The 20,000-nt window shown below is 41.7% G+C and overlaps 1 protein-coding gene and 1 pseudogene across 5 annotated transcripts in view; one reads left to right on the top strand and one right to left on the bottom strand.

Annotated features, from left to right (window-relative positions):
* The window catches only part of LOC135104871 (carbohydrate sulfotransferase 11-like), a 14,781-nt gene extending 11,359 nt beyond the window's left edge, over positions 1-3,422 (bottom strand). For 4 of the 5 annotated variants that reach the window (XM_064012584.1, XM_064012585.1, XM_064012586.1 and 1 more), the window contains exon 1: positions 3,066-3,422. The gene's annotated coding sequence lies outside the window, so the exon portion shown is untranslated. The other variant, XM_064012583.1, reaches the window with a different exon arrangement.
* A 1,916-nt stretch (positions 3,423-5,338) lies between these two features.
* LOC135104870 (uncharacterized) overlaps positions 5,339-20,000 on the top strand; it is a 70,117-nt pseudogene continuing 55,455 nt past the window's right edge.

The following is a 20,000-nucleotide window of genomic DNA, read 5'->3' as shown; positions in this document are numbered from 1 at the left end:
TTAAGAAGTTGGGTTACTTTTTTTTCATTGAATTATCGTGATGCGTCTTCATTTATTTGGCGGATTACGTGAATTGTTTTAATTTTTTTGGACGTATTTTGACTCACTTGGCTGTTTCAAATACTACACCGTTTCGTCACCTGTCTCGAACTCACCACGGAACAGGAAAGAAGCAAAAAAGATGCACGTATTCTAAAATCCAATATCACTTATCCTCTTAAAAATGTATCACTTGTTACCAATGGATAGGGAAGACAAGTTGCGTGATTGTCCTTTACTTCTTCACTACTTGTTACCAATGGATCAGGAAGACAAACTCTGTGATTATCCTTTTCCTTCCTCTTCACTTACCAATGGATCAGGAAGAAAAATTACGTGATTGTCCTTTTCCTTCCTCCTTTTACTTCTGAGTCACAAGTTACGAGTCACGTGGAAGGAAGAGGAGTGGCGGTGATGGCGTGTGAGAGGCTTGCGTGGATTGTGAGTCGCGTGCGTTGATTGTAAGCTTCCCTCATGTCTCGGTGGTTCTCATGGTTGATTGTGAGGGAGGCGTATTGATTGTCACTCACCTGGGCGGGCAGTGCGGGCAGGCAGGCAGGTAGGGGGTCGATGATTAGGTTGATTGCTACCCGTTTTGGTTGTTGCTGAGGGAGAGGCTGCCTTGTGTGTTGCCTTGACGCATTGGATGAGTGTGTGCGCTTCTGTTACGTGTTTGTTTTGGGTTTTGATGTGTTTATTAAGTATGTTTCGAGTGTTATTTATTTATTTGTTTATTTATTCATTATTATATCAGGTAAGTTTATTTTTTTATGCTGCTTTATTTTTATTTTAAGTTTATATCTTCAGTGATATTTTTTACTTCCTTTTTCATTTTTCTTTCTATTTGGTATTTTTTTCAAGCGTTTTTTTTTTCTGTATCGTATTTTTTTTCCGAGTTTTCCTCTGGTTTTATTCTAAGTTTATATACTAAGTTTTTGTATTTCAAATTTTTATTACAACTTTTCCATATATTACGTTTGGCAAGTTTCTCTCTTTATTGTCTTTAAGTTTGTTTTCTTCCGATAAGTACATGAATTGATATTATGGCGTTTTCTTCCTCTACTTCTTGTTGTTCCAGATTTTTCTCAGAATCTATTCAATGTCGTCTTTTATACTTCTGTTTCATTTAAGTTTCTGTATTTTTTTTTTTTTTTTCAATTCATGTTTTCTTGGTAGACGAGTAAGTGACATTTATTTCTTTACTTCTAACTTCTGTCGCATCCAGTTTCCCAGGACTCAATCATACATGCTCCTTTTACACCAATACACGCTTCTGTTATAACTTTCATGTATTTCACAAGACTCCATCAAGTCTGTACATTCTTAGTAGTACATGAGTCAACAAATTCTTCTCTTCCCTCAACTTCCGCATCCAGTTTTCAAGGAATTAATTACACGAATTTTCTCTTAATTTCTTTCCCCGCACTATAGTTTAGGTCACGTGTGAGTCACCTGCTCTTTAGATGGCGGAGGTGAGTCAGGTGGTGGGTCTCCTGTACTCGTTAGCAGCTGCCGTGACTCACCTGAACCTCACCTGCGTCACTCAGTACAGAACAGGGCCGTGATTCACTGATCGCTTCCCTTCCCTTCCCTCCTCTTCCCTTCCCTTGCACTCATTTTAATTCATTCAGTCTCAGCGATTAACTCTCCTCTTCATTCTTTTCCGCTCGCTTGGTTCGCAGATTTATTTTATTTCCCTTACAGCTGTTTTGGTTCCAGGGTCATTTAGTTTTACTGATTTATTCTTTTTTTTTTCTCCCCTTGCCTTGCACTCCTTTTAATTCATTCAGTCTCAGTGATTTATTTTCTTCTTTATTTCCTTTCTCTTGCTTGATTTAAATTAATCTACAACTGTTTGGGTTCTAGAATAATTTAATTAATTTTCTTTTTTTTTTATCTCCTTTCGCTTGCTCGGTTCCGGGGTTAATTTAATTTCTCTTGCAGTGGTTTGGTTCCAGATTTATTCAGTTTCTCAGTGTTATTCATCTGTTGCCTTTTATTCTCTTATATTCATTTTTTTTTTCCTGAGTTTTGTTTATTATTTTCACCGTATGCCTCCTTTCTCCGTTCATTTGCTTCCCCTACACTTGCTTTGGTTTTGGCTTGATTTTGTTACTGTTGCTTTCAAAATTTCTGTTCCATTTATACTTGTTTTGATTCAAGATTAATTTCACCGGCGTTCTCTTTTTCTTTTTTTTTTTTTTTCTATTCCCTCACACTCGTTTTGGTTTAGGATTAGTTTAATTTCACCCACTTATTCTTGCTTCCGCTGCTTCCTCTTTACTTGTTTGGCTCGGGAATTCAATTAATTTCACAGTTATTCTTATTTCCTTTCTTTCCTCAGTTATCACAGATATTTCGCATTTAGGATCTCTCTCTCTCTCTCTCTCTCTCTCTCTCTCTCTCTCTCTCTCTCTCTCTGTTCTAATATCAACCTTTATTCACAAAACTACAATTACAGAGCTCATTATTTCTCTCTTCACTGTATTTCACTGTTGGCCTTTTGTTTCAGTATTTGTTCAGTATGTAATTATTCATTTTCTACCAGCGCGTCACTTCCATGCACATTCTTGTAGTCCCAAATAATCGTTAACTTCCTAAAGCTCGTTGTGTTTAAAGGTTCGATTTTCCAGTTTCGATTCACACCCGAAACTTCTTCAGTGAATATTAACACACTCACCTCGTCCTAATACAAGACTTCATACATCTCTAATACATTATCCATACACTGTACAAGCATTGCACGGTATTTTCTCATGTTTTCCCTCGTACTTCTAAGTCACCATCACTGAATAATTGTATCACTGCTCCATTTCACTGTCTCGAGGGGCTGTGTGTCGTTTGAAGCACTTCCTCGGAGCTTCGCCTTTGCTATGAAGCTTTACTTTTTGTCGCACTTCTTACCGCACCGAGAAGTGTTGGGGGGAGGGGGGAGGATGGGGGGAAGGGAGGAAAGTTTGCGGTGATGGGGGAGATGGGGGAGAGGAAGGGGAGGGGGGGAGTAAGATGAGGAAACACGTACTCACCTATTGTGGTAAAGAAGGGATGAAAGAGAGAGTAGAAGAGAGGCAGAGAGAGGAGGAGGGGAATGAGCGTGTGTGCGAGGGGAAAGAGAGAAAGATAGAGTGGGAGGAGGGAATCACACACACACAGAGCAACACGGAGCCACACACACACTAACACACGCACACACGCACACACACACATACACGTACACACACACACATACACACACACACACATACACGCACACACACACACACAACCTGACCCCAGCCCAGTCTTCATTTTCTTTCGTCTACGTTTCAAAAAGCTTCGTTCACTCTTCTTACTGGTACGTTAAATACAATTACACTCAGTACACCTACACACCCAAGCACACAACACACACAAGGCACATTCAGGCACATTGAAACACACATGAAGGATAAACAAACAGACGTCTCCAAACAATAACTTAAACGAAAAATTCTGGGAAGGCGCTCTCTGGCATCGCTGTGGAATGTTGCGTTGGAGTATCAATATTAGAAAAGAAAACGAAGAGAAAGAAAGTCTACGTGTGTGTGTGTATGTGTCTATCGAGTTTCAAGTTTACGACCCAATACTGTACACGCTAAACCGAAGGAGAGGCGGAGAGAGTACCGAAGAAACGAGGGAGGAAGGACAGGGGGAGGGAGAGGGAGGAAGGGACTTGATATTCGGGAAGGGAAGAAGTTAGGTAATGTCAGCAGAGAGCGACGCTTCTGCTGCAGTCTCAGATGCCGAATGTTCCTTGTTCCTACAGCGCAAAACACCTGCATTTCACACCTGAAGCACCCCACACCTGGTCCATTAATACCCCCCACGCCTTCATCAACCATCAAACGACTCATAAAAAAACAAAAAATCCCATACAAAAAGCTGTAATAATGGAGGAATGGATGGGTTTTGTTATCAAGTGGTGACATCTGGCGGGTTTTGCTGGCAACTCAACTTCTGCGGATTTCAATATTGTGTCTGAAAATCGTCTTTAAAACGTAATTCATAGGGAAGGAGAAGGGGGAGGGAAGGTCTGGGAGGAGGAGAAAAGGGAAGCATGTATTTGTAGGGAGGATGGGGAGGAAGAAGAGTGGAGATAAGAGGTGAGGGGAAAGAAGGGAAGGGTGAAAAGGGGGAGGGTGTGTGGGGGGTGGGAACTGCAGGGAGATTCGTGCTGCATTGTGGTAGGGGGGAGGGACGTTGCTCCCTCTTCTTCTTCTTCTTCTTCGTCGTCGTCGTCACCGTTGTCGTCGCTGTCGGCTTCTTCTTTATTTTGCCCATTTTCCACCTCTCTTCGTCTCTCCTTTTATCCATTCTCATCTTTTGAAATCAGCAGGAAATTGAAAAGAAAGAAGGAAAATACTTAACACGAAGAAAAGCATTTATTTTCTGAATAAAGTGGATTGAAAAAAAAAGTAAATAAAAACCACCACCATCAACACCAACAGCAACAACAACAACACAATTATCATTAACATAAAACAATATGAAAAAAATAATAGTAAATAATATCAGAGTTCAATGTATCTATTTATTTTTCTTTTGTCAATCAAGATCAAAGTTAGTGGCAGGATTCACTCGTTTCCGTGTGTGTGTGTGTGTGTGTGTGTGTGTGTGTGTGTGTGTGTGTGTAATGAGTTTGATATTGATTGTGGTCAGGTTGAGAGGGGGTTGGAAAGAGGGGGAGGGGACAAGAGGTGAGGTTGAGGCACACACACACACACACACACACACACACACACACACACACACACACACACACACACACACACACATAGATCTCGAATTTTTTTTTCGATATAACAACTAACAAAAAGCAAAGATAAAAAACAATAAAAAGAATGAAAAAAAAATCAGAAAAAATACTTTTCCTCTAATTTGAAAGAAAAATAATAAATGTCGATGTATTTTATCAGTCACAAAACTCTCTCTCTCTCTCTCTCTCTCTCTCTCTCTCTCTCTCTCTCTCTCTCTCTCTCTCTCTCTCTCTCTCTCTCTCTCTCTCTTACACACACACACACACACACACACACACACACACACACACACACACACACACACACACACACACACACACACACACACTACAATACAATAGTTATGCATAAAACTTGCGTTTTCTTTTAATCTAAATCAGAAGAAACAAAAAGATTACAGAAAACGGGAAAGAAAATATTGCCAAATGCCGTATGGGAGAAATTGTGAATTCAATTTCAAGTTTGCTGTTCGTTTCTGTTTTTTTTTTTTTTTTTCAAGGGGGGGAGAGGGAGGGGGTCAGTTGAAGAAACATTTTATGACTAGACGAGGCCGTGTCAGAGAGAGAGAGAGAGAGAGAGAGAGAGAGAGAGAGAGAGAGAGAGAGAGAGAGAGAGAGAGAGAGAGAGAGAATTAGGTGGGAGATTTAGTGATGGGGAAGGGAGTGGGGAGAAGAGGGCAGGCTAGGTCTTGAGGTGGATCAGGGAAGGGAGTGCTTGGTCCGGGGAAGAACTGAGCAGTGTGAGGCGAATAGAGAGTGTAGTTCATGAGGGGGCGAGGGGAGGGGGCTTGTGCTTGCCAGGGAAGGGGAAAAGGGCGAGGGCGAGGGCGTGCTGCGGGCGCTGCGGTGAAAGGAGGAGAGGCCAAAGACTGCACTGTGTCGTCTCAGCTCTGTTTGTTGGAAAGTTTAGGTCAAAACACAGACAAACACACACACACACACACACACACACACACACACACCTCTGGTTTCTTCCTCTGTCTCTCATGACCCCCAACCCGCCACCCTCCCCAGGCTTGCCTCTCTCAGGATCCTGAAGGTTGGGTGCAGGACAAGTGGGGCGTCCCGCCGCATCCCTCGGGGGCGGGGCCTCTCACCCGAGGTGTTGCTGACCCACCCATCGACACGCCCCCGCCCCTCCTCCTACGAGAGATCCCCCTCCCCAGCTGTGCCTAGCGGTGGTGCCACGAGCTGCCGCCAGGTGGCAGTGGCGGCGGCAGGACACCTGTGCCGCGGCGGCGCTCACTCACGAGAGTGACATCAGAAGGTGAGCGCGGCGGCCAGGCGGCGGCGGTGCAGCAGTGCAGTGTCCATGACGGTCGAGGCAGCGTGATGTCGGAGCCCACCGACCCCGCCCCCGGGCGCGGCCAACCCGTGGGGCTCGGTGCCCCGTCCCTCAGGGAGGAGCTCATTCCCGTCAGGAAACCTCGGCCGCCCCCGGCAGTGAGCAAACCCCCCGGCGGCTCCCCGACACTGAAGGGCGCGGACAGACTGGACAATGGCCCCGCCCCAGTGGAGGATCCGCAGATCAACCCCGGCAAGGTGGCACTGCAGCAGCTGCTGAAGGAGCGGGGATCCAAGAAGAAGAAGAGGACCTCATGTCGCGCGTTGTTACGCCTGTACACGACCATCCTGGCGGGGCTCATGATCGTGGGCGGCCTGTTCACGCTGCTGTTCCTGGTGCCCATGACCATCGACCCTGCCCTCGCCACCCCTCACCTACCAGTTCCAGGCGTCCCCAGTGCTCTGCATGACCACGTTCGCCCGCGAGGTGGTGGGCCTCAGGAACATTTCGTGGTGTTCGTGCACCGAGGGCTGCACCAGCGACGTGTATAACTGCACGCAGGTGACCGTCGTGTACAGGAACTGTTCCGTATCGCGGAACGAATCCCTCCCCGAGGGGGACGTGTGTGAGCTGGGGGACAGCAGTGGGGAGGGGGGGTGAGGAACTGTCTGAGGTGGAGGGTAGCGGCTCTGACCTGACCGCCCTCGCCTCCCACACCAACCCCGCCCACTGGGACGAACTGAATGCCTCGCTCTACATCAACGTGAAGGGCTGCGGCTACCCGCCCACCGTGAACTGCAGCCAGTTTTTCGATTACTACGGCGTGCCGGGGCGGCGGGTACTGGTGCTACTATAGCCACCTGGATCCCCAGGTTGGTGGTTGCCCCACTACGACCCTTCGGAGGCCGAGCTGGAGCTGGCCAATTCGCTCGGCTGGACCGTCGGGGCACAGCTGGCCGGCCTCATCATCATCCTGCTGCTACATTGGCCCTACGGCGCCTGCATCAGGCACTGTCGACGGACCTGGTGAGTGACACACACACACACGCACACCATATACCCCTAACAGTGACAAGCGTGAGTGTGTTGGGAGTAATGACGCTCCGCCGCACGCCCTGCCACCCACACTGCTGGTGTGGGGAGGAACAGATGACGGGAAGAAGAAACGAAGAAAAAACATAAGGGAGAAACGAAGGAGGGATGGACAGAAAAGGGATAAAGGAAAGGAGAGCGCAAGAGGAGTGATGAGGGAAGGAGGGATGGAGAGGGGGGGTACGAACTCCCACACCCACTATCATGAATCAGTCAGGAAGTCCCTCTCAGTAATGGAGGGAAGTCGGGGGCGGAGGAGACAGGAGAGGGGCAGAGGTACACTATGAGGAGGAGGAGGAGGAGGAAGATTATGTACTGTCCGTCGCAGTGTGTATGTGCCGTGGCCTTGTGTGTGTGTGTGTGTGTGTGTCATTACTTTTCCATTAATTTTGAACTTGACATAATAATATTTATATAGTATTTTCTTTCATTGGGTTGTTTTTTTTTTTTCGTATAGTGATTAATTGAACTTGTTAATTGATTGGTTTTCACATTTATGCATACATTTATTCGGTTGTTTGTTTTAGGTTTATTCTCTATTGATTACTAGCTTGCATGTTGTTTACTCGTTGTTTTCCTTTGGTTTCTTGTTTTGTTTGGTGTAATAAAGTGTGTGTGTGTGTGTGTGTGTGTGTGTGTGTGTGTGTAAATCACTTTCACACACACACACACACACACACACACACACACACACACACACACACACACACACACACACACAGACATGAAAAAAATGAGCCTTCCACGAATTCTGTCTAACTGAGCAACTAGAAAAACATTATCATTTGGACGAGAAAAGAGCAAACGCAACTCGAATATGTTGAGAGAGAGAGAGAGAGAGAGAGAGAGAGAGGAAGAGAGAGAGAGAGAGAGGAGAGAGAGAGAGAGAGAGAGAGAGAGAGAGAGAGAAATGGGTGGCTATCGAGGTACAAAAATATAAATTTTCATGCATTTGTCCACCTTCTTTTGCCAACATTCCATTGTTCTGCAGTAGCCTCTCTCTCTCTCTCCTCTCCTCTCTCTCTCTCTCTCTCTCTCTCTCTCTCTCCCTCTCTCCTTCTCTCCTCTCTCTCTCTCTCTCTCTCGTCCATTTTGTACCTTTTCTCTCTTTATTTATATTTGTTTTGTTTTGTTTTGTTTTATTTATTTATTTATCTATTTATTTATTTACATTTCATATTGTTCATATTATTTATCTGGTATTTCTTTACGCAACTATCCTCTGCTAATGTGCTCAAAGAAATTCAACCATTTTCTTGACTCTGGCCTCGTCTTCGTATACAACACCACTGATTCATGACCTTGCTACCGTTTCTAGTGCTTTCTGAAACCATGAAATTTTGCTGCTGATAAGATGTAAAGAAGATATATATACCAAGAAAAAAAAACTCACAAGATCCAACTATTTTTTGGAAGCATAAGAAGGTTTATTTCTATCGTAATTTAGTGTTATAGCATAGTTATTGAGCCAATTTACATAATAATCATCTGTAATTAATTAAAATATGTGAGGTGTTAGATATGGGTGTGTCTGGAAGCGAGGCTTAGTAGATTAACAAGAGTCTAAACACTGAAGTCACTGCCAAGAGAAAGAATTACGACGAAGCGATACATGAGGGACTACGTGACGTCATCCCGGGCCAGTGGTGTTTTGCTCGTGTCGGTGGGTGGTTGTACAGCTCCTCTATCCCTCTACAAGTGCCTGTATTTGTGCGGATGGCCTATGTTTGTGTGTCCTTGCACCTGCCCCGCCCTGCTGACGTCACCCGTGGAAAATGAAGTCAAGAGAGGCCTCGGAATAGCCCTTCTCAGCAATCAGGTCAGCACACAGCACGCCTCGACCACGTGTTCTCAGGCTCTCCTTGTCCCGTCTCTCCTTGCGTCCTCTTGCAAATTCCCGCAGTTAACTATTACATCGACCGCCCCGGGGAGGAGGGACGGCTGTGGCTGTGGCTGTGGCTGTGTCGACCTGCCCACTGCCCTCAGGAGCGTTTATATTGGTGTTCTGGAGTGTTTCGTGTGGGATTATTGAAGTAACTTTAATCTATTATTTTTTAGGTCTTTATTTCTGGGCAGGATATGCTTTTCGGAATCGTGATCTACTTAGCGAAGGAACCAGCAGTGGAATTTAGTAACTGAATTCATCTAAACCTAACCTAATCTAACGTAACCTAAACGAACGTAACTAAGCATAACGTAACTTAAACCAACTAACTTGAGAAACTAACCTAACTTAACCTGACAATTTAAAATAATCCAACTTAATCTGACGTAACTTAAACTAAACTAACTTAACCTAAACCTAACTCAACCTCACGTAACTTAACCTAAATTAACTAACTTAACCTAACCTAACCTAAACTAACTTAACCGAACCTTATGATGATGTTGTTTCAGTGTTATCGGTTTCGTGTCTAAGCAGTACCCTAACATACTCCAGTAAGATTATAAGGCTTTTATCAGCTACTACCTTAGTCTGTGCAAATACATATATCAGAATTATACATAAACTATCATTATAAATCTTCCTTCCACCACTCCCCCCAAGAAAACTGTTCGTCACTACTTATTTAATTGTCTCTTCTCTTAACCGCAGCCCTAGTATATGATTTTCACGAATTATTACTCGGTACATAGAACAAGTAGTTATAATAGTATATGTGGAGAAGAGTTAAGGCGAGTTTCAGGCTTTTTGACTCATAGTTACTAAAAGTCATCTAATCCTCATGTAAATTTTACTCTTAATGTTTCTTAATATGTAGACTCCTCAGCCTGAAAGTGGTGGCGATACCTGTTGAAGAAGGAAAAAAAAAAAAAAAGAAAAAAAAGAAAAACTATGAAATTCAGTACTTTAAGCTTATCTGCTGCTATATAATTATGAGTTCTTAAAATTTCTCCTAATTTCGTGTAAGTAAAGTAGGATAGTTACTTTATGCTTGTACTCGTACTTTTTTGTTTAAAGGAATAGTTGATTAAAAAAAGTATGCAGCGTTTTTGTGTGTATAGTTGTATCCTATGTAGTGGCTAACAGTTTCTTGAGATGTTTTCATGTTTATAATGATAGTTTAGCGCGGATTCAGAAACAATAATAGAACAATTAATAATAATAACCCGACTAGTTATCCCTGTGACTTTACGTAAATAGTTCTGAAGTTTCTAAGGATGTTTTCAGTGTTTTCAGTATTACAATGATAGTTTAGCAAGGTTTCTGCATCACTGGTAGGACAAATGATAATGAGAACCTAACGAGTTATCCCTGTGGCTTTAGGGAATAGATCTAAAGAGAGAAAATAAAGCGTTTCGTAATACGGGCTTTAAATAGTAATATTCCATTGCTTTGTATGATTTTAAGTAGCTGGGTGTTGAGGGCAGTCAGTATTCCTTGTCTCAGAGAGGGAAGGGAGCGTGAGTGTCTGTGAAGCGTTTTTGAGTATCGCAGATTGATTATAATTGTTTGGAAATATGTTTTACAGCTTGAATGACTTACAGTGCTTGGCTATATATATTTTTTTCTTATCTCTCTCTTCAACAAGGATTGATTTGGGGAAGTTACGTGTAGTTACATTTGCTTAGAGAGAGAGAGAGAGAGAGAGAGAGAGAGAGAGAGAGAGAGAGAGAGAGAGAGAGAGAGAGAGAGAGAGAGAGAGAGAGAAGGGTGGGGGGATGGAGCAAATAGTCTTATTTTACCAGAATATATACTTGTGTTTAGGAGAGTGTCTGGCATTGGGAGATTGAGGTCAGGGTGAGGCTCGGATTCGACGGAAATCCCGCAGGAGAATTCTTGAAAAACACACAAGGGACACCTTTGCAATATCGCCATGAGAGAGAGAGAGAGAGAGAGAGAGAGAGAGAGAGAGAGAGAGAGAGAGAGAGAGAGAGAGAGAGACTGCTGGAAATCTGCGGAGTTGACAGTGAATTAATATTATGAGATACTCTTTTCAACTACTGTTTGTTGTTCCTAATCGTCATTTTCTTTACAATTCTCCATGCAGGGCGAGGTGCTGTATTGGTGTTTGTTATTGGAAGAAGCATTTCAGTGACGTGTGAAGCATTTTATTGACGTGACTTTCCGCAGAACTCAGCACTTCAATGTTTCTGTTATTGCGTTGTCATTAAATCAGTCTGTCAATTAATCAATCATCTTATCGCTCATATGGACTCTTGGAGGCTGAAAAAGTATTCAGCTGAGACATACTGATGCAGATATCGACAACATCCAGTCTTTAACTACAGATTAGAGTAGCTTATCACAAACAGCCTGTAGAGTGTAGATAAAAAGGAACACCCAATTTTTTATTACAGATCAGAGTAGCTAATCACAAACAGCCTGTAGATACGTGTATAAACAGCACCCAACAATAGCGTACCTTACACAAACAGCCTCGTCAGCTATTGTTTGTCTTTCCATTGTGTTCCCTTCCATTTCTGAATCGTGGCTCAGTTCCACCCCATCAGTAAGGACAAGAGGCAGGCGTGGTCAAGGCAGTGCTCGTATGTTGCAGAAGGAAATATAGGATGTCATGGCGTGTAGGACCGCGCCACCTGGTGATAAGAAAGAAATATTAGCGGTTCAAATTGGAGTTTATGTAGACGAGGAGCAGGAAGAGTTTTAGCTGCACCGTGGTGTTAGTGAAGAGAGGTGTAGCTTTCAGAAGGCGTGTTACGTTTTTCTTCCTTCCTTGCCTTGTGTACGAGTACATAGTGAGTTTTGTATTCATTCCTAAAGCCCATTTACACACATCAGTGACGTATCAGTGCCGTGTCAGTTCAGTGTCAGTGAAACCCGTTACGTTTCAGTGACGTCTGTTCACGCACATCCGTACTTCCTGAAATCAGTGATTTCCAAGATGGCAAAGTTTTCAAGCGTTAAATTGACAATGACTGCCATAATTTTTGATGAAGAGGAAGAGGCGGAGCATAAGCTGAAGGAAAGTAAGTGGGTACATGAAGCGTGGAAGAAAAGAAAAAGTCAAGGAGAGTTTGCTACTCGGTACAAAGACTTCATAGATGATGGAACAAAATTTTTCCAAATACGTTTTTTGAGACTGCTGTCCATATACTTTGGCTGTGACAAATCACGCAGAACATGATGATTCCGAACCAGTTCTATAAGTAATTCATCATCCATTCTCGTGGACAAACTCATAGCACTCGTCCGGCGTCCGAAAAAAAAAAAAAAAAAAAAAAAAAAAAAAAAAAAAAAATATATATATATATATATATATATATATATATATATATATATATATATATATATATATATATATATATATATATATATATATATATATATATATATATATCGGTGGCGACGATATTCAACTTCACGGAACGGAGACGGAGCTGACACAGAGACTCAAACCACGGCATTGCGCAGGACGTGTGAATACGTCACCCAAATTCAAAGTAACGATTTATTTATTTATTTATTTATTTTTATTATTATTATAATTTTTTTAATGATAAGCAGTAAGCGGACGCAGCACTGATACGTCACTGATGTGTGTGAATGGGCCTTTAAAGTTTGTTCTTTCATAACGACCATTTCCAAAGGTCACAAATCAGTCAGATTCTCATGGATGTTTCTTTACACTGACAATGCAGAATTCTTGTTAAACTATCACTAAAGTCATGAACACACCCTTGAAACTCCCCGATAATTTCTTCTAGAACTGATAACTTCTTCTAGAACCTGTTAGAAGTAGTTGACACAAGACCGAAGTTTAGCGACACTGACTTTTCGTTCCAATGAGACTACACAGATGTTCACTTTTCAGTCATTGTTTTGAATTCGCATAGCAAACACGTAATAAGAATGAGCAGGTGATTAATTTTACATATATTATTGATTTCTTTCTCAGTGCTATAAACGTAACATATGCACCGAGCCTTCCACTGTGCCCTTCTCGCTAAAGGCTTGCACAAAAGACCTACACAAGACAATTCCCGAGATTTTACGAGTATATGAGAGAAACCGTAAGATCCAAACATAAATGAAAGCACACTTCATTCCTGCTTCCCGTATTATTAGTGTAGGTTACAGTAGGTTAGGTGTAGTGTAGGGTGACTGGATGACTTCTTTAGATGACGCAGCAACATCAGGGGCCACATGACGCAAACGCAAGGGTGACTCATAATTAGAGGGAATCTGCTAAGGTTATCACACGTAAGAAAACATAAAAAGAGACTGAAGAAGGCCAGTTGATATGCACAAGCTCCTGTGTTATGAGTTCCCTGGATAGATTGTCCCCTTGTTATAGTTAGGTTAGGTTAGGGGAGGTTAAGAAAATAATGGGAGGAGCTTTTGTGTGGGGTGGAGTTTACATGGGAGAGCTAGACTAGTGGACAGACAAACCAGCGAACACAGAGGGAAGTTTAGCGTGGGTGGCACATCGGGAATTGTATCTCATAGGAGCGTGGTTCAGTTGGTTGCTCTTTAAGGTGAGTGAAATGCCTCGCTCAGCACGCTAATAAGATGCCACCTGTCGTTACTGTGCTGGTTGTGGTGAATGTTCTGGTCATGGGCTGAGTTACATTGGCGTGTTACTTGTGGAGTTTGTGTTGCCTTTGTCGTGTATCGCTTTTTCTTTTTTTTTTTTTTTCCTCTCCTCTTTGCAATCTCTCTCTCTCTCTCTCTCTCTCTCTCTCTCTCTCTCTCTCTCTCTCTCTCTCTCTCTCTCTCTCTCTCTCTCTCTCTCTCTCTCTCTCTCTCTCTCTCTCTCTCTCTCTCTCTCTCTCTCTCTCTCTCTCTCTCTCTCTCTCTCTCTCTCTCTCTCTCTCTCTCTCTCATATATTCCATTCACAAGATTTCCCTAAAAATAACGATAAAATAAATCCTTGAATTGGGTTAATTTAAGAAAGGTTTTAGTTATTTTATCTATTTGCATTTACTTGTTTTTCTTCCTTCTTCTTCTCGATATCTAACTATCTTTCCTTTTCTTTCTTTATTTCTTTTCTTATTGTTAATCTTTTGCATGGACGAAACTGACACAAATGAAACTGTCAAACCGCCATGCAGAAACTCAAGGATACAACATACGTCAACGCACAACACCCACTTATTCATATTACATTATTACCCACTATTATCATTAACATTCAGAGAGAGAGAGAGAGAGAGGCAGGCACGGACAGGAAGGGACCAGCCCGTGTTATGTATTGCCAGCAAACTTAATAATAACCTGTCATTGCATTAAGCTTTCAAGTACCCGAGGATCCGCTGGAATCTGCCGACTAAGTAAAGGCATTAGAGGACAGAGAAACAGCAATCGCGGTGAAAATAAATGAATAAATAGAAAAGTTTGGTGCATGCCAGGAAATAGTGGCGGCGTGGCAATGTGCTGCTGTATATTGTTGTTGTTATTGTTGTTGTTGTTGTGGTGAGAGTTTGTGGTGGGGGTAAAAAAAAGCAAAACCAAAACCGACTAGTGAAAGTTGAGAAGCGTCGTGTTGTCATGTGGAGATGAATTGTTATTATAATTGTAAGTGTATATATTTGTAGGCATTTATTGTTGTTTTTTGTTGTATTTAGTTTTAGTTGAAGGATTTATTTGTTTTAGAGAGAGAGAGAGAGAGAGAGAGAGAGAGAGAGAGAGAGAGAGAGAGAGAGAGAGAGAGAGAGAGAGAGAGAGAGAGAGAGAATATTGTAACAGCATAGCGTTCATTGGTAGGTACTTCAGGAGAGATGAGGCTTTTGATTGGCTGCTAATAGATGAAAGCAAATGTTTTCTTTTCCTCTAATGTATTCAGGAGAGCGGCCCAGGGCAAAACAGTGGACTGAAAAAAATAATAGTAGTAGTAGTAGTAGTAGTAGTAGTAGTAATAGTAGTAGTAGTAGTAGTAGTAGTAATAGTAGTAGTAGTAGTAGTAGTAGTAATCATAATGAAAATAATAAGTACTGCACTCACTGTACGAAGAGCAGCCACACAGTTTAGTTTGGTCCGCATGAAGACTCCTTCACAACAGGTACTCTCTCCCCTACCACACCCGATTGTCCCACACCTTACTAATACTATTGATATCATACATATATATTTTTAGTTTTTATTATATGTCTGTATTAATTTTTGTTCCCACTTTTTTCCACTTTTCCACATGTATTTATTTATTTATTTACATTTTTTACGTTTCTTTCTTTACTTTTCATATGCGCCTCCCTCGCTGGTCGCACTGCCGTTAATAATATACACTTATAATGCTGCTCCTCTCCCGTCCCTAGAGAAAAGTGTATAGCAAGTGTATCGAAACCCACGTGTGTTTAGCAGTAATAGCCATGTGACGTTAAGGAATATTGGTGTATTTATTGATCTATTCATTTATCTGTGAGGGTGGTGGTGGTGGTGGTGGTGGTGGTGGTGGTGGTTATCATCTATATTTATCCACTTATCGTTTTATTCTTGAGCGTCATGTTCCTGGTCCGTCAGTTCATCCCACGCGAAAATTCCAAGGTTTGCAACTCGTATCCTTGAGGACGCCGTCAGTTCGTTGCTAGATCAATGCAAAAAAAAAAAAAAAAGTAAGGAGGCAGTGTTCTTACGTCTCTCTCTCTCTCTCTCTCTCTCTCTCTCTCTCTCTCTCTCTCTCTCTCTCTCTCTCTCTCTCTCTCTCTCTCTCTCTCTCTCTCTCTCTCTCTCTCTCTCTCTCTACCAGTGCTACGTTTTCTTTTCTCAGCTGTGTTGTGTGGGGATTCGATTGTCTCAGGAACCGTTTTCTTTCAAGAGTGCTATTTAGATTGTTTTCTTGATTTTCCTTTGGCTTTTTGTTCTTTTGTTATTCGTGTTCTTTATTTGCATTTTATTTTTCGACGGTTAGAAAATTTTCTTTATTGTTATTATATATATATATATATATATATATATATATATATATATATATATATATATATATATATATATATATATATATATATATATATATATATATATATATATATATATATATATATTTACTTTTATCGTCTTACATTCTTTTTTCGTGTTCTCTCTCTCTCTCTCTCTCTCTCTCTCTCTCTCTCTCTCTCTCTCTCTCTCTCTCTCTCTCTCTCTCTCTCTCTCTCTCTCTCTCTCTCTCTCTCTCTCTCTCTCTCTCTCTCTCTCTCTCTCTCTCTCTCTCTCTCTCTCTCTCTCTCTCTCTCTCTCAGCGGACTTTTACTTTCTTCCTTCCTTACACTTTACTACTCAGTCTGTTATTCTTTCAGGAGAGGTTGGTAGTGAACTGCATTCTTTCCTTTCTTTCCTCGGTTTAGTCCTCGCCTGCTGCCTCTAATGGTGATAATAAAGAAAGACGCAGAAGACGCCTTTATTTCACCTGCTCCTTGTGTGTGTGTGTGTGTGTGTGTGTGTGTGTGTGTGTGTGTGTGTGTGTGTGTGTGTGTGTGTGTGTGTGTGTGTGTGTGTCTCAAGGGACCTCCATTCATGGTCAGTAAAGAAACATATCTCACGTAACTTTCATTCTATTTAGCATTTTTGTCCTTCAGTCTAAAATTCTCTGCTGTTAGAGAGAGAGAGAGAGAGAGAGAGAGAGAGAGAGAGAGAGAGAGAGAGAGAGAGAGAGAGAGAGAGAGAGACGATCAATTACCAGGTTTTGTATGTTTTCCTAAATCATGAATCCCATACGTAAATAATGGATTAGTTGGTCAGATTTTAACGTTTTTCCTCAGTCCTGGAACTCTTAAAAATTGATGAATAGTCTGATCTGAATCTTTTTTTCCCTTAGTCTTTAGTCACTTACGTCAAAACTCAGTCAGTTATATTTTGGCATTTTCCTTTGTCTTAAATCACTTACCTGTTAAAAAATCGATGAATAGCAAGATTTTTAAATCTTCTCCAGTTCTAAATCTATTATTCAAACAATCGATCAGGTACCAAACTTCAGCTTTTCCCTTATGTAAAAGTCGATCACATGTCACTTTTTTTTTAAAGTATTTTCTCCTATAATCGTAAATCCTCTCAGCTGTTTAAAAAAAATATCCGATCAGCTATCAGATTTTAGCATTTTTTTTTTTACTATGTCTTAAGTCAGTATGTCAAAAAAAAAAAAGGTCAGTTGTTAGATTTCAACATTTTCCCTTAGTTTTAGATCTCTTACTAGTTAAAACAAATTCTTTTACTATCAAAATAAATAAATAAATAAATAAATGAATAAATAAAATTGATAATTAAATCTTATAAGGGGTGAGATTAACCTTTTAACTAGCACACAAATTTCCTCCTTTGATTCCTATAACTTTTTTAGGCACTGTTTTTATTCTAGGCTCTCTTGGATATGTCTGCCTCGTAAAAAGACAAACTTAACCTACTTTCCCTCTTTCCTCTCCTGCGTCACATTGCAAACAGCTTTTACAATGTTACAAAGGATAAGGAAAGAAGGTCGTGGCAGCAAAAGAGTTAAGAGGGAATGGTAAAACAAAGTGGGGAGTGAATGCAGAGTTAATAGGCATTGTATTGTTCTCTGTTCTGTTTCCCCTGGCCGCCCGGTGCACAGCGTTGACAGTCCAGCCACAGACACTAGGTGATATCGAAGCCTTAGGGTATATACAGTTTAAATGCCACTCCATGTTTTACGAATTTGTGCACGAAAAAGAGTAAAAAGCGAAAAAAAAAAAAATCCGTGTAACATCCTTTTCTGTTGTGTAGTCGCTTAATTTGTGGCGTGAACGTGTTGGTGTTTTTATTTGTTTTGTTGTTGTTGGTGGTGGTGGTGGTAGTGGTGTTTTCTTGTGTGTGTGTGTGTGTGTGTGTGTGTGTGTGTGTGTGTGTGTGTGTGTGTGTGTGTGTGTGTGTGTGTGTGTGTGTGTGTGTGTGTGTGTTGGTTGCTTGGTTGTTTGTTTTTTTCTTTATTCGTTTGTTTGGTTGGTTTATGTTTGTTCGTTAGTTTGATTTTTTACTTGGTTGTTATTTATTTATTTATTTATTTATTTATTTATTTATTTATTTATTTATATTTTTGTTGCTATTTATGTTGTTTTGGTTGGCTGGGTTAGTTGTCGTTGTTCTTAATGTTGTTATTTTGAAGTTGTACCTTCATAAGTTTAGTTTCACTATTAGAACCTTACGTATCTATGGAACCTACTACCTATATCACTCTATTTGCAACACTACCTATCATTTTCTATCAACATGTATCACCATCTGTGGAAATGTGTCACCATCCATTTCTATCCATCGTCATCTATCATTATTTACCCCTACATGTCACCATCTATAGCGATCTGTCACTGTTTTGTGGCCCCGTTGAAACACGTGACAGGACAAAGACCAGAGACGTAACACTTGTACACCCAGGAACCGATGGAAAGGGGAGTTGATCACAAGGAGGAAGAGAAGAAGAAGAAGAGGAAGAGGAGGAAGGAGAAAAGAATATAAAAAAAGTAAAGGAAGTGAAGAGGAAGAGGAGGAAGAAAAGAGGGAAGAGAAGGAGGAAGAGGAAGAGGGAGAAGAGAAGAACGAGGAAGTGGAAACAAAAAAAAAAGGAGAGAAGGAAGAAGAATAAGAACAGGTAGAAGAAGAGGAGGAGAAGGATAAGAAGAACAGGAGGAGGAGGAAAAGAAGAAAAACAGTAGGAGGAGGAGGATTAGGAAAAGAAGAATAGTGAGAGCAACGAAACAAAGAAGAAAAGAAGGAAAAGGAAATGAAGAAAAGAAAAAAAGAAGAAAGGAGGAAAACATTGAAAAAAAAGAAGGAAGAAGAAAAGGAAGACTACTCTGCTTTACGTACTCGCGTGCTGTGTTGTGTGTCATAGGTACCAGGAAAAACACAGGTGACCAGGTGTGCAGGCAGTACCACTCAACACCTAAGTGACTTTTATTCACCCCACCAATCTCCCCGTTATTCACCCCGCCAATCTCCCCGCATGACATCAACACAACACGCGGCGAGGACTCTCAGACAACGCAAGACTCAGGGACCACAACACTGCACATCAGAAAAAAATAAAAAAAAATATTAGTAACTGCTTGGCTTTTCTTTGCTCGTGAATCTTGGGGTGACTTTCTGTATTGTAACTTGGCCTTTGTGAGAGATGAGTAGGCGGAGAATAAGTACTAATGATATGTCTACATCTGTGAGTGTTTGAGGCGAGATTTCTTTCTTTATTTTACTGTTTTTTTTTTCTAGATAAAGGAGTGGAAGTAGGTGGTTTGATTCTCTCTCTCTCTCTCTCTCTCTCTCTCTCTCTCTCTCTCTCTCTCTCTCTCTCTCTCTCTCTCTCTCTCTCTCTCTCTCTCTCTCTCTCTCTCTCTCTCTCTCTCTCTCTCTCTCTCTCTCTCTCTCTCTCTCTCTCTCTCTCTCTGTGTGTGTGTGTGTGTGTGTGTGTGTGTGTGTGTGTGTGTGTTTGCAATTCATCTAGTTTCGAGGATCACGTGCGGACTCGTGTACGTGTACGTGTGTGTGTGTGTGTGTGTGTGTGTGTGTGTGTGTGTGTGTGTGTCTGTGTGTGTGTGTGCCGTGGCCCATCCGAGGCTTAGCGTTGCCAGGCGCTGCAAAGGTTGTGTCGGGAAGGGGAAGTTTGCCCCGTGTGATGGTTCCCTTTAAATTATTAACACCACCACCACCACCACTACCACCACCACCACCAGGGACGGATTACGAATCTCCATGTTAGTGTGGTGGCTACTTGATGTTAGAGAGAGAGAGAGAGAGAGAGAGAGAGAGAGAGAGAGAGAGAGAGAGAGAGAGAGAGAGAGAGAGAGAGAGAGAGAGAGAGAGAGAGAGAGACGGTATTTTTGTGGTCACCAAATAACTTTTCTGTGTCTGTCTGTCTGTCTGTCTGTCTGTCTGTCTGTCTGTCTGTCTGTCTGTCTGTCTGTCTGTC

The sequence above is a fragment of the Scylla paramamosain genome, chromosome 11 (genome assembly GCF_035594125.1).
Source record: "Scylla paramamosain isolate STU-SP2022 chromosome 11, ASM3559412v1, whole genome shotgun sequence".
NCBI classification, from domain to species: Eukaryota; Metazoa; Arthropoda; class Malacostraca; order Decapoda; family Portunidae; genus Scylla; species Scylla paramamosain.
This window is presented reverse-complemented; position numbering and strand designations above follow the sequence as displayed.